The sequence below is a fragment of the Leucoraja erinacea genome, chromosome 17, assembly GCF_028641065.1.
Source record: "Leucoraja erinacea ecotype New England chromosome 17, Leri_hhj_1, whole genome shotgun sequence".
NCBI classification, from domain to species: Eukaryota; Metazoa; Chordata; class Chondrichthyes; order Rajiformes; family Rajidae; genus Leucoraja; species Leucoraja erinaceus.
The window spans coordinates 18,373,561-18,387,341 of NC_073393.1; the positions used below are offsets into that span (position 1 = coordinate 18,373,561).

General features: G+C 46.2%; 1 protein-coding gene across 2 annotated transcripts in view; it reads right to left on the reverse strand.

The window, feature by feature from the left end:
• The window catches only part of il34 (interleukin 34), a 49,248-nt gene extending 36,127 nt beyond the window's left edge, over positions 1-13,121 (reverse strand). Inside the window, exon 1 of one of the 2 annotated variants that reach the window (XM_055648709.1) lies at positions 12,935-13,121. The gene's annotated coding sequence lies outside the window, so the exon portion shown is untranslated. The remainder of the gene's footprint in view (positions 1-12,934) is intronic. The other variant, XM_055648708.1, reaches the window with a different exon arrangement.
• Between the last annotated feature and the right edge of the window lie 660 nt (positions 13,122-13,781).

Genomic DNA, 13,781 nt, shown 5'->3' on the forward strand with positions numbered 1-13,781 from the left:
GGTAACATTTTAAAAAGATCTATATTTTGAAGGAGTGTGATTAGTGAGGTGCCACAGAGTTCAATGTCAAGGCCTCCACTACGCACAGTCTATATTAATGACTTTGGTGACTCAATGATACAGAGACAGGGAAAGTTCTTCAGCAAACACACAACAAATAGAAACCATCCGCTCATGCCTGCACTGCTGTTCATTACAAAAATGCTAGAGGAACCCAGTGAGTCAGGCAATCTAAATGGAAGGAAATGGACAAATGATGTTTTGGGTCGGGATCCTTGTTTAGGAATATTGGGGAGATAGCTTGTAGAAAGAGTCAAAGGGAAGGAGTTTTATTTAGTAAGATTTCCCTCAGAGCTACAGGAACCCGACATCCTTTGTTTCCTAAAAGCTCTCAGTGACTCAGCCACGGGTATAGAAGTCTAAGATTCACCATCCAACAGTTAAGTAAGTGGACAAACATTGGGCGGACGGGGTTTAATGGAGGGAAAAGTAGTAAAACAGAACACTGGTTCCATGAAAGCCAAGGAACATCATTCTTCAGGGAATCTGGAGACAGAGTATGTAGATGCCTAAGTACTTAGGAAGGCAAATAGAATGTAGGGATTCATAGCGATGGAGTTGGGGGCTTAACGGCAGGGATGTCTTGCTAGAACAGTTGGAGACCCCACAGATGAAGCGCTGCGTGCATTGGTTTCCATAAATAAAAAAGGACACAATTGCACAGGGTACAGTTCAGATAAGGTCCACGAGCTGACAAAGTCTTTGACTTCGGATGAATGGTTGGGTTCTTCCTCAGGTTTACGAGACATTCTGAATAAATCACTCGTTTCTGATGGAGTTGAGAAGAAAAAATGATTGTTCAATTGTTCAATTGACATATACCCAGCGGCCTTTGTATGTATGTACCTTTAGTATTCTATGCTCAGCAAATTTTTTAGAACGTGGGTTGGAGCTTTTCAATTGAGAGGAAAGTTTGGATAGGCAGGGTTTTGCCTGGAGCAGAGGAGGTCGACATTGGCCCTGATAGAGAGGCGTTAACAGGGAGTATAGTGGGAAACTATACACAATAGTAGAAGTATCCAAAACGAGAGGGCATTGTGTTAGGGTGGTTTTTTTTTTACCCAGGAGGGTGGTTCGGAGTCTGGAGGATAAATACTCCCAGCTGGAGCCATTTTTCTTCTAGCAAGCCTTGGCCTCCTCTTCCTGGTGTGGTCACGTCGGGGTGCTCCAGTGAGATCACTCGTATAGCACAAGAAGCAATGATAGAAAGTTACCATGGCCTCAGTACTCACTCAGATCTTCAACATAATCTCCGATCCTGGCTATCATCACAATCTGGCTGAAGAAGGGTCCAGACCTGAAACCTCGCCTGTCCAAGTTCTCCAGAGGGGCTGCCTGACCCTCCAAGTTACTCCAGCACTTTTTGTATCTTTTTGTTTCATTCGCTTGGCTAACGACTTATGTTAATACTTTGCTCAGAATCAGTTTTGCACAGGATCCACTAATTAGTCCTTGCCATTGGTCAACAGATCAATCCTCCTTTGCAATCAATTTTACATTTCATCAGATGGCAGATATTTTGTGTGCAATGTGATTACATTTTTAGGACAATTTTTTTTATTTTTAAAACAAGAGTGAATATTATGGACCAAAATATTTTACAATGTTTTACTGGAATGAAGAACTAGTTCAAACAGCAAGGGGTCCTGAAGCGAACTCACCCGGAACAGATGTCTTCACTCATTTGCAAAGGCTGTTCAGATATTATAAATAATTGTTCTCAAAATAAACATGAAGAAACAATCAAGTAATAAAATTAGATTAAAGGCAAGGGGAATAAAACATAAACTTATTACAGAGTGAAAAAGATACAAGACATGTAATATTTAAGAGTTGAGATGAAAGACTGCAGATGATATAATCTTGATCAAAAATACAAACTGCTGTAGAAACTCAGCAGGTCAGGCAGCATCTGTGGTGGAAAATGGACAAACTACATTTTGGGCTGGACCCCCCTCATTAGTCTGAAGGGTCCCAACCTGAAATGTAATCTGACGATTTCCCATCACAGGTGCTGCCTGACCCGCTCAATTCTACCAGCAGTTGCTTTAGAATTGTTGACCACATTGATATTCTAGTAACAGCTGTGAGGTGGAAAAATATAAATATTAAAACATTTAAAAAACATAGCACAAGCAGAGTGGTTTTAAGATGGAGAAGTAAACTTTCATGTAGAATTGGGTCTATCTCTGAAAATTTTACAACTTATTTTTGAGTAAGTAATTTTTTTTCTGTAGCAGCATCCCCCAGAGCTAAAATGCGATACAATGATGATCAACGTGTCAGGCTGAGTTAATAGCATATCAGTTTGTTAATCCATTAATGATCAGAACCCAATGAGGTTAATGTAAAAGGGAAAACATAATGTAGCCAGCAGATTTGAGAGGTGGAACGGCAGAGTCGCTGCTCTGATGCAAATGCTGGAGCAAAATGGAAGTGGTGTAATGATAGCCAAACAGCAGTGGGAAGTGTCGTTCAGAAAAGAATCATAACCTTATAGTGGCTAGTGGTAGCTTGGGTGGAGGGATGGGGATTAGGGGAAAGGGGAGGGGGAGCAGGTTTCCACACAGAAGATGTATCACAGAGTTCAACCTTCAGAACACTGGTATCGTTGGTGAATCCACAGTATATCCACTCCAATCCCAATGTAACCCGTCATGTCCGATAGAGATGCAAAAACATGGCAAATATATCCCCGTATCCGTGGGGCTGACTGCTTCTATGAAGAATGGAACATTACCACTATATTGCAGTCACACCTCACTCTCTCTGAGCAGGACACAGGAATAACTCTGTCGACTGGCCATGGCATTCTCCTCCTCCATTGCAACGCCAGCTGTAATCATCGAGTGTACTTCCCAGTCCCACAGTTTAATGAAAAGTCAGTGCATAAAGCCCATGCTGATCTTACCATTATTCCAACTGATGGAAAAGAGAATAAACTTGGATGTGGGTGACATCTTTTTACATTCATATCTTTCAAGTGCCCCATTAAATGGACAATGTATCTTTGATTCGCTAATGTCAGCAGCAGATTTACAACATATGGCATTTCCATATCTTACAAGCTGCTTTCTTACAGAGCATTACACTGTGGTACCCTGGACAATATTTAATTTTCTCTCATGTTTTTACTGCAAACTTATAATTCAGGTGGCATGCCATCTGAAGGATCCCTCCAGCCACACTGAAATTTAGAACAAAATCAGTGGGTGTTTATACAGACTACGTGACCAATGTCTACGCGATCTCTGTCCACTGTCCACGTCCAGGGGTGGTGCCGAGAAGATAATCAGTGTTTGTTCCTCAGGCTATGATTTTCTCGCTGGCTTTCCAGAAGTATACAATCAACATTCCACACCACGTCCATCTCCAAACCAAACATCTGCTCTTTCTATGGCTGCCACATCCACCCTTTTTCATCTTCCCTTTAAAAGAATGACCTTGGAAATTCACCTGGCCTTTTACTGCTTTCAAGGAAAGGCCATGGGGGCCACCACCGAGGGTGGTCCTAGTTGAGTTTAGAGATACAGCGTGGAAACAGGCCCTTCGGCCCACCAAGTCGGTGCCGACCACAATCGTCCGCATACTGGAGGAAATTTACAGATACCAATTAATTTACAAACCCATCTTTGGAATGTGGAAGGAAACCAGAGCATCCAGAGAAATCCCATTTGGGCCAAATGCAGGTAAAAAGGGTTAGCTCATATAGGAACCATTCTCAGCATGGATGAGTTGTGCCAAAGTGCCCAATTCTATGCTTATAACTCTATGAATCAATCTGCAAGTGGGCACCATGATAGCAAGAGCATCATTGAAATAAACAACTGCTCAGTGTTCCATTTAGTTAGGACCAAAGAACCCTTTAGCTAATGGAAGAAACAGAGCCCTCATTTTAACCATTCCTTCAGTGTCGGATTGAGCATTCTCCCTGCAATGAGACTTCTTGGCCCAGAGTTGAGTGTACAATGGGTATATGAAATGATGTTTTGTTTCCTCCTTTTATCAATACCTTTACACAGCCCCACTCCCCCACCTCCTGTGTCTCTTGTTCTCTTGTTGATCCTTGGTGCCATTCGCCCAAGCAATGCCACTGGCAACACTAAAGAGTTTATGAAGTGAATCATTCCCCATTTTCTCTTCCATTGACTTGCAGAACTAATTCTCTGCTTCTGACATTGTGACAAACCTTACAGTACAGATTAAAAGCAGCTGCAGTCAGAAAATCAACCCACAAGATTCTAAGTGATGTTGTCAAAGTTTTTATCATAGATTCATAAAATTTATTTTAATACAGTCATGGACTCGTTTCCACATGGTTTCATAGCATACAGTTAGAGTCATCCACCGCAGAAACAGGCTCCTGGTCCACACTGACCATCAATCATCCATTCCATAGATCGCATTTTATTTCCCCACATTCCCATCCACCTCCTGCAGTTTCAACCACGAGCAGAACAACTTACAATCTAATTAACCTGCCAACCAGCACCTCTGGATGTGGGAGACAAGAAGAAACCAGAGGAAACCTTGGAAGAAGTAACAAAGCACAAAACGTATTGTCAGATGTACTATCAGTATATTGAATGTAACACAAAAGCTGGTGACGTTGTGGATAGCGAGGAAGGGTATCCAAGGCTACAGCAGGATACAAAATTACAGCTGAGAAGAGCATTAGCAGATGGAATTTAATTCTGACAAGTGTGACTCAATGCATTTTAGAAAATCAGATTGGGTGGGACATATACAGCAAATGGTAGAATGGCAAGGCATACTCATGAACGGGGAGGCCTAGGGATCAAAGTTCATAATTCCCTGAAAGTGGTGATACTGGTAGATCGGGTTATGAAGATGGTATATGGCACGCTTGGCCTCATAGGGTGAGGCACGGAATATAAAAATGACATTGGTTAGAGCACTTGGAGTAGTGTACGCAGTTGTGGCCATCACACTATTGGAAGGATGTGGTTGCTCTAGAGAGAGTGCAGAGTAGATTCATCAGTATGTTGCCTGCTTTGGAGGATTGTGGTTACAGGGAAAGATTTGATAGGCTAGGCTTGTTTTCCCAGGGGTGAAGGAAGTTGTGGGGTGGCCAGATATAACTATGTAAGACTAAGAAAAGCATGGATAGGGCAGATAGCCAAAATCCATGGTAGGGGAACCAAGAAAGAGCAGGCGTAGGTTTAAGGTGAGAGGAAGGAGTTTTGCAGGGGATCCGAGGGAATTAAAAACAAAACAAATTGAATGGTTAATATCTGTAACATGCTGCCAGAGGTGGTGATGAAATCAGATACAATCACTACATTTAAGAAGCATTTAGATAGATACTTAAATAAAGTGCAGAAAAATATGGTCCTAATGTAGGCAAATGGAATCAGTGTAGATAGAAAAGGCCAGCATAGACATGGTGGGCCGAAAGGTCCATTTCTATGCTGTGTGACTGTTTGACCTCAGATGAGGTGGGATAGCACGGAGATTAGGGTGGGGAGAGTGAACACACTAGCACCTCAACAAAGCCTGTCCACCATCTACAAAATTTGTCAGGAATGTGATGAAACACTCTCCTTTTGCTTAGAAAAGTGCAGCTTCAACAACACTCAAGAAGCTGATCGCTGTGCAGGACATTGCAGCCCACCGGATAGACACCGCATCCACAACATTCACACACACAGTTTGCACCATCTACAGGATACACTGCAGCAATGCACCACGTCTACTGCACCAACACTTCAGGAAACAAATGACCTCTTCCAGCTAGAAGGACAAGGGAAGCAGAAGCATGGGGAATATCACCACCTGGAAGTTGCCCTCCAAGCCACACATCATCCTGCCTTGGAGATACATCACCATTCCTTCGCCGTTGCTGCGTCAAACTCCTGGAACACCCTCCCTAACATTATATGTAAAACCATGCCTCAAGGACTGCAGTGGTTCAAGAGGCAATTCACTGCCACCTTCTCAGGGACAATTAGGGATTAAATGGTGGCTCAGCCTGTTAAACCCAAACACCTTGAATGAATAAAAGTGCGGGGGGGGGGGGGGGGGGGGGGGGGGGGGGTCCGCCAAATTCCAGCTTCTGCAGCCTCTCCTGTCATAACTTTCTCTTTCAAATTTGAGTAAGGCCAGCACCAAAATCCAAAAGACTCTCTTCCAAGAGATGATCTATCTCAGCTTCTCCCTCAGGCTTCCAATCAGAATCCAACTCAATGCATGTGATACCAGGAAACAGCTGAGTTTAATGGATACAGTAACGGTTCTGGAGCTGGAAACCCATGCTCCAGAATCAGTTGTGCTCCTCTAGTATCTTTGGTTGTGCTTTAGCCAAGTTGTTCCCCTTACAGTATAAACACTGGCAGCTAACTGGCAATCTGGAAAGTTGCTCAGAAGTGACCTGCTCACAAAATGCAATCCAGTCCGTCTCGCCTCAATCGCCAAAGAGATGGAAAATGTTGTTGAAAGATCAACCAGAACCACATTTGGTACTGACACTCAGTTTGCATTCAGGCCAGCTCAGTCAGTCCAGCCCTCATTTGCAATCTGTTCCCAAACAAAGCAATGCATAACCCAGGTCAGGCAAAAATGCTTCATTGTTGAGTGTAAAATAGCATTAACCCAACCACAGGAAGGTGGTTGTGGAAGTCAATCATCTCATCCTACTCAAATTGTCAACACAGATTTCCTCAGGAACTATGTTAGTCAGAGTAATAGAATTCTTTCAAATATCAAGAATGGAGAGTGAATAATACCACTGTGGTATATATATATATTTTAAATACAATATCAAAAGACCCTTAGGCTTACCTAGTCCATGCTGAAATTGATCACCCATTCACACTAGTTTTGTTTTCCCAATTTCACGTCTACTCCCTACACACAAAGGGTAAGTTACAGAGGCTTATTAACCTACAGACCCAGATGCCTTTGGAATGTGGGAGGAAACCCATTTAGTCACAGGGAGAACGTGCAAATCCACACAAACAGCACTGGAGGTCAGGGTCAAACCCAGGTCTCTGGCACTGAGGTGGCAACTCTATCAGCTGCACTGTGCAGCTTCTCAGTTCATAAAACATCTCGAGTCCACATGGTCAAAGATATGAACAACATTCAAACTTGGGTTGATACAAGGCAAGTAACATATATGCCAAGCAAAGAGACTAACTATTTCCCCTTAACATTTCATCCCCCCACTGTCTACATCAACTGGAAGCATGGTTGTATAAATACTGGGCGCAATAAAAAATCTGGGGAAGTAGGCCATTCAGACCCTTGAACTGCCCCAGTTGGCTCATCCATCTCCACATCACTTTCGTATCCTATCCCCAAATCCATCAATTCCCCCAACATCCAAGTATTTACCAGTCTCAGATCTGAATTAAATCAACAGCTATTCTACCACAGCCAAGCAGAATATATAATTCCAAAGCTTTACCAGCCTTTGAGCCAAGGGACTTATTAATCTACATGGCCTACCAGTTAGTATAAAATTGTGATCTGAATTTCTTAACCAGAGAAAACAATTGCTCACCCACTGCATTTGTATGAATAGGTACTCGATGGTTACCATAAATGTGGTGGGTCGTAGGATCTGGTTTTGAGTTGTGTGGTTATGATTGAAGACTCCTCACTTGCCTGGATGAATTTCCAACAACTCTCAAGAAACTCAACACCATTCAGGACAAAGCAACCCACTTGACTGGTATCCTATGTACTACCCACCCATTCATTCCTTGTGAGCGGTGGCTATCGTGTGCACCATCCACAATATGGATCTCCCAAACTTCTGACCTCCACCAGCAGGGGCAAAAGCTGCTTGGACAGACTAGCACCTAGGTTCAGTTGCACACTGTCCCATTGTTGCAATGCATTGATATTCTTCCACACTGCAGGTCAAACTCCTGGAGCTCTCTGACCAATACAACTGAACTTTTATCAGTAGGCTGTGCACCGAAGTGCTTTTTCATTTAAGTTCATGACCCAAATCACGTAACTACCTGGATTTTTAACATATTGTGTAAAAATATTATAGAAATCATACCTGAAACTCGTCAAGACCAAAACCTGCACATATTTTTAAAATGTGAGAAAAACCTCCAATTTTCAGAGTATTTCCGACATTGCCAATTGACCAATCACGCACTTTGTTTCATGGTAGCTCGGCAGAGAGCACTCTGGGATCATGGATGCCTTTGTAATTACATCAAAACATTAGTAAGGTTTCGAAGGAATAAAGGTAATGCTAACCTTGCTGATAATTTTGTTTTACAATTGATTTATATTTGTAAAGTTATGATGTGAACTGTTAAATAAAAATGATAAATAAAAATGTAGGATTAGGATTAGGGTCGGGCAGGCAGTCGGTCGGGCTGTCGGTCAGCCAGTGAATGCAGTGCAGGATCGATCGGACAGTCGGTAGGCCGGTGGATGCTGCGAGTGGTCGGTCGGGCTGTTGGGCTGCCGGTGTTGCAGCGAGTGAACGGGCGGACTGATGGAGCCGGCACTATGAGGGTGCTGAAGGCGGCCCGGGTGGCGTGCAGGGCAGTGCTGCTCCCCACCATCATGATCCAGAAGGGCATGCTGGCCGAGGTCGATGCGCTGAGCGGACACACTTACGGAGCCCACAGCCAGTCTCAAAGCGGCTCCAGCCCCAGCCATGGGCAGCTCTGGAAGGGGGGGGCGAGTTAGGGTTAAGGTTAGGCATTTTCCTCTCAGTGGAAGATGCCTTAACCTTCCCCCAGCTGGCACTGCCCCCAGTCCCACTACTGCCATGACCCCCACTCTGCACACTGGCAGTCAATGGGGTTCAGTAAACGGGTGAACCCACAGGAACTGCCCTCACCCATTAATTAGGCTGGTTCAGCAGCTGGACCTCTGTGGCAGTCTCATTCAAAATACACACTCACAATTATGTTCATTATATTATTTAGATAATTATATATAACTCCAGTCATATTCACAAGTTATATATATATATATATATATACTATATATATATATATATATATATATATATATATATATACCGCATGCAGACCCGTTGGGTCTGTTCCCCCAACGTGCGGTTGTGGGGGGGAGGCGGCATGCAGCGTCACACGCTAACTACACCCCCTCCCCCACACTCACGCTAATGGAGGAGGGGGGGGAGGGGAGGGGAGGGAGAGAGAGGGGGGGGGAGAGAGAGAGGGGGGGGAGAGAGAGAGAGAGGGGGGAGAGAGGGGGGGAGAGAGAGGGAGGTTGGGGGTGGGGGACAGAGAGGCGGGGGGGGGTTAATAGGCAGAGAGGGGGAGAGGAGAGGGAGGGGGGGGAGAGAGAGGGGGGGAGGGGGGAGGGGGAGGGGGGAGAGGGGAGGGGGGGGGGGAGAGGGGGGGGGGGGGAGAGGGGGGGGGAGGGGGGGAGGGGGGGGGGAGGGAGGGAGGAGGGGAGGGGGGGGGAGAGGGAGGGAGAGAGAGAGAGAGGGGGGGGGAGAGAGAGGGAGGGAGGGGGGGAGAGAGAGAGAGGAGGGAGGGGAGGAGAGGAGGGAGAGAGGGAGAGGGAGGGGGGAGAGAGGGGGGGGGGGGGAGAGGAGAGGGAGAGGGGGAGAAGGGAGGGGGGGGGGGGGAGAGAGGGGGTGAGGGGGAGAGGGGGGGGGGGGGGAGGGAGGGGGGGGGAGAGGAGGGAGGGGGGGGGAGGAGAGGGGAGGGGGGGGGGAGGGAGGGGGGGGGAGGAGAGGGGGGGGGGGGGGGGGGAGGAGAGGGAGGGGGGGGGGGGGAGGAGAGGGAGGGGGGGGGGGAGATGAGAGGGGGGGGGAGGGGGGGGGGGGAGAGAGAGTGCCTTTTTATTCCAACCCAAACCCAAACAACCTTTTGCAGGCAGTGCTTTTTTACCTCTAACCATATTTTCATTTTCAAACCAAATTAAGGGTACTCGCAGTGCTGTAGACATTTGTCAGTGTCATTCAGAGCTCTGATTGAGGCACACCACTTGCAGAGACTGATTGAGGCACACCACTTCCTGGTTTTATAGTCCCTACCCCTCCCTCCAGCAGGGGCAGTTAATATCTCTGTCAATTTTCATCGATGGGAAAATCCTCGGCACACATGCGGCGGAGGGGGGCTCTGAGCGAGGTGGCCAAAAATGACGGCCATAGGTGGTGGCGTACTCTCGGAAATCGCAGCACAGAAAGCCAAAACCAGTCAAGAACAGACTTTTAGTAATATAGATATTTATAAATGAGTCGCGTCGTGAGTAATATGACAGTCAGTCGGCTTTAAAAAAATCTTAAACCGCGCATGCGCAGATTGTTCTCCTCTCCGTAAGCTGTCAGCCGACTTTTATAAAGTCTTCAAAAGCCATATCTCTTAACAAAGTACCGTATTTCTCGGCAATGAAGACGCACCTGCTTCGAAGACGCACCCTTATTTTGAGTTGCTAAATTTTGAAAATAGGCTGGTGGGACATAGAATTTCTCATGCTCAAAAAAATAAAAAATAAAAATAAAGAAAGTAACAATTCAATTTTGCCCAAGCCAAGGCTTCCAAATCTCCTTCATTCTGAATTACTGAATGGGTGGGGGGTGACGGCAGGTGGAGAAATGGTGGGAAAAACAGGAGCACACCGGGACAAGTTGAATCAGTTGTGATCTTATTGAATGACAATACGAGTTCAAGGGGCCAATTGGGGGGGAGAGTTCCTTTCACAGCGAGTGGGGACTCTGGCCAGGGGTAAAGTTGCAGGAAGGGCAGGAGCGTTGAGAAGGATGGGGTCGGGGATCATGGAGGGGCGGTGGAGTTTACTCCTGTGTCAATGTGTGTAACCTCAATTGGTCCCTTGATTACGCTGACACTCGAGTAAGCTCCACCGCCCGCTGTCTTGTTATCCATCGCCCGCTGACCCGCTCTTGAGCTGGTCCCCTCACTGTCTGGTCTACATTGAAAGACACGGACCAGGCAGCGAATACCATGCAGTGTCACCCAGCGCAGCAAGTGAGGCCATGTCCTGCTCCCGGTGGCAGTCGCAATTTAAGGTTTTGCGGGAAGCGGCTGACTTGTGCGAGGCCGGCGAGCGGCAGGTGAGAGATGTTCAGACGGAGAGCACTGCCAGAGGTGAGCGGGCTGGCAGAAAGTGCTGAGGTGGCGGCCGGTTCCGCTGTCCGGTCCTGGCAGCCGCTCGCAGCCACCCAAGCTACTTCCCTCCCCGGCCACAAAGCGGTGGCTCTGCGCCCAGAGCATCGCGGCAGGGGTGAGTGAGTGAGTTGCTGGTATGATCCCCGACCCCGTCCTTCTCAACGCTCCTGCCCTCCACGCAACTTTACCCTTGGCAAGACACCACACACACCGTGAAAAGAATTCTCCCCCCCCCAGCGGCACTGTCCTTTTACAGCCGCTTCCCATATATATATATATGGTATAATAATATGGTTTAAATAGACAGTAGCACGAAATTAGGCTCCCCATGGAGTAATATGAGCATTGAACACTAGATGGCGCTTACATTTTTTATCTCATTTTCTAATTGGCTTAATTAATTAATGTGCAACTTTTGGCACTGACGAGTTATGACTTCCTTCTCAATTATATTTTATCTAAATCTGTGCCAAATTTCAAGTAGTTCCCAGACATGGGTCACGAAAGTTAAATTCTAGACACATTTTCTATGCTCGGTCCACAGTCCACAGCAAGGGCTACAGTTGTTTTAATATCTGTTGCCATCTTACCAAGGGAAAATATTGTCAAGTACGGGTCTTGGCAGCAACATCCATGTTCCCCCCAAAAAGCCTCGAATGAGCTCGCTTTCCAGCTTCAGCACTGCACTGCGTGTTGCAGATTGGGCCAGCTCTAGCTATGTTGTTAAAACATTAATCAAAAGAAAACCAGCAGGTACTAGAACCCTGAAATAAGAACAGAACTTTGTCAGAACTGAGAAAGAAAAAAAGTTCGTTCCTGCACTTGTTTTTTCTCTTAGTTCTGATGAAAAATCTTCGACCTGAAACATTAACTATTTCTCTCTACATCGAAGCAGCCTGGCCTGCTGAGTTTTCCAGCATTTCCTGAGATGGCTTGAATTAAAATGTTCTTGTGATTAATCATACATTCTGATTAACATCACACTTCAATACGGAGTTCAGCGACTTGGCACAGAGCAATATTTCTCGATTGCTTCCACAATGTGGGTTAACTGGTCTAACAGCTTTGTATCCCACCACCTATTATTCACTGGTGTCAGAAACCAACACACGACTCCTACGGCAACTGTGTGACAAACTCAGCCAAACCCCATCATCACATAAATCAGCGATTGGCGAGAAATTATCAGATGAAAAGATCCGTTGATTGACCTTGGACCTCATTAGGATGAAGCTAGGATATCCAACTCTCAAATATCGCCACAGAAATTCATCAATCCCGATCATCGCCGATTGCTTATCAATTATACACCAAACACATTTTTTAATATATTAAATTATATTTCAGAAAAACAACAGCATTTTGTTTTACTAAAGTTAAGCAAAAAATATCTTCAGGAGTAAATAATGTCAGTAGACCACTGGAGTGCCAAGGTCGCATCTCACACAGGAGACTTAAAGCGAACATGATGCTTTGATGCAACATACTCCAGGGGCATTAAAATCACAGTTTGTCGCAATAATGACAATGGCATCAACAATTAATATACTGGACACAACCAATGCACTGTCGAGGAATCGTGGACAGTCTGAAGGCAAGCAACCCGGTCTCTGTACGTAAGAGCTCATTTGACTTCATGAGATTGCAAACCAAGTCAATGTGCAATTCCAGAGAAAAGCGACTGGAACTGATATCATCACTGGAATAAAAGGTGTCATTTGCCAATGAAAGTTGTTAATTACAATTGCAATTTTACTGCTCTGGTCAGCACTTACTTCGCCGGTTGCTCAAAGCAACAGCTGTTGCCGAGCATCGCCGCTGCCGATGGTGATGGTGGTGATGCTGCTGCTACCGCTGCCGCTGCTGCTGCTCAGTCAGTCAGTCGCCCACCGCACAACCTTCATGCTGCCAGCGGCGGTCCGCCCCAGCCCGGGTCACGTGCACCCCGGGATCCTCTCACTCTCCCTGCTCCAACCTTGCCTGTCAGCCAGCGTCACAGAGCATGCGCGGACGCGTGGCACACTGGGGATTGTAGTTCACTAATTCACGCATGCGCGATCGTCACTCCACCCCACTGCCCTTGACATCTGGCATCCTTGCGTTTAAAAAAAAAAGCTGCGGTTTAGATCAGATACCAAGAGCGGGAGGTTGGGGAGCAAGAGACTAAAGAGTAGCAATCTATAGAAAAACCTAAAGTTAAAGAGGGAGCTCCATTCCCCCGACCCTGACAATCACTCCCCGTCTTGTGGCAGTTTCCCATAGAACTAACAGGAGATGCAACACCTGTCCTCCCACCCATGCACCCAATGATCTTTCCAGGTGAAGCAGCGGTTTCCCTGCCCCAATGCAGTGTGCTGCATTTGGTGTTCACAATGTGGCCTCCACTACGTTGGAAAAACCAAGTGCAGACTAGGTGATCACCTTGTGAAACAGTCCGATGCAGTGACCCTGAGGTTCTTGTTGCCTGACATTTTAATTCCCAATCCCATTCCCACTCTGCACGCTGTGGCCGCAAACCACCTCATGCATGGGTGTTAGGGTGGCATAGCGGCAGAGTTGCTGCCTAACAGTGTCAGAGATCAGTATCCTAGCTTATAGAAGAACCATTCAGAACCTTATAAC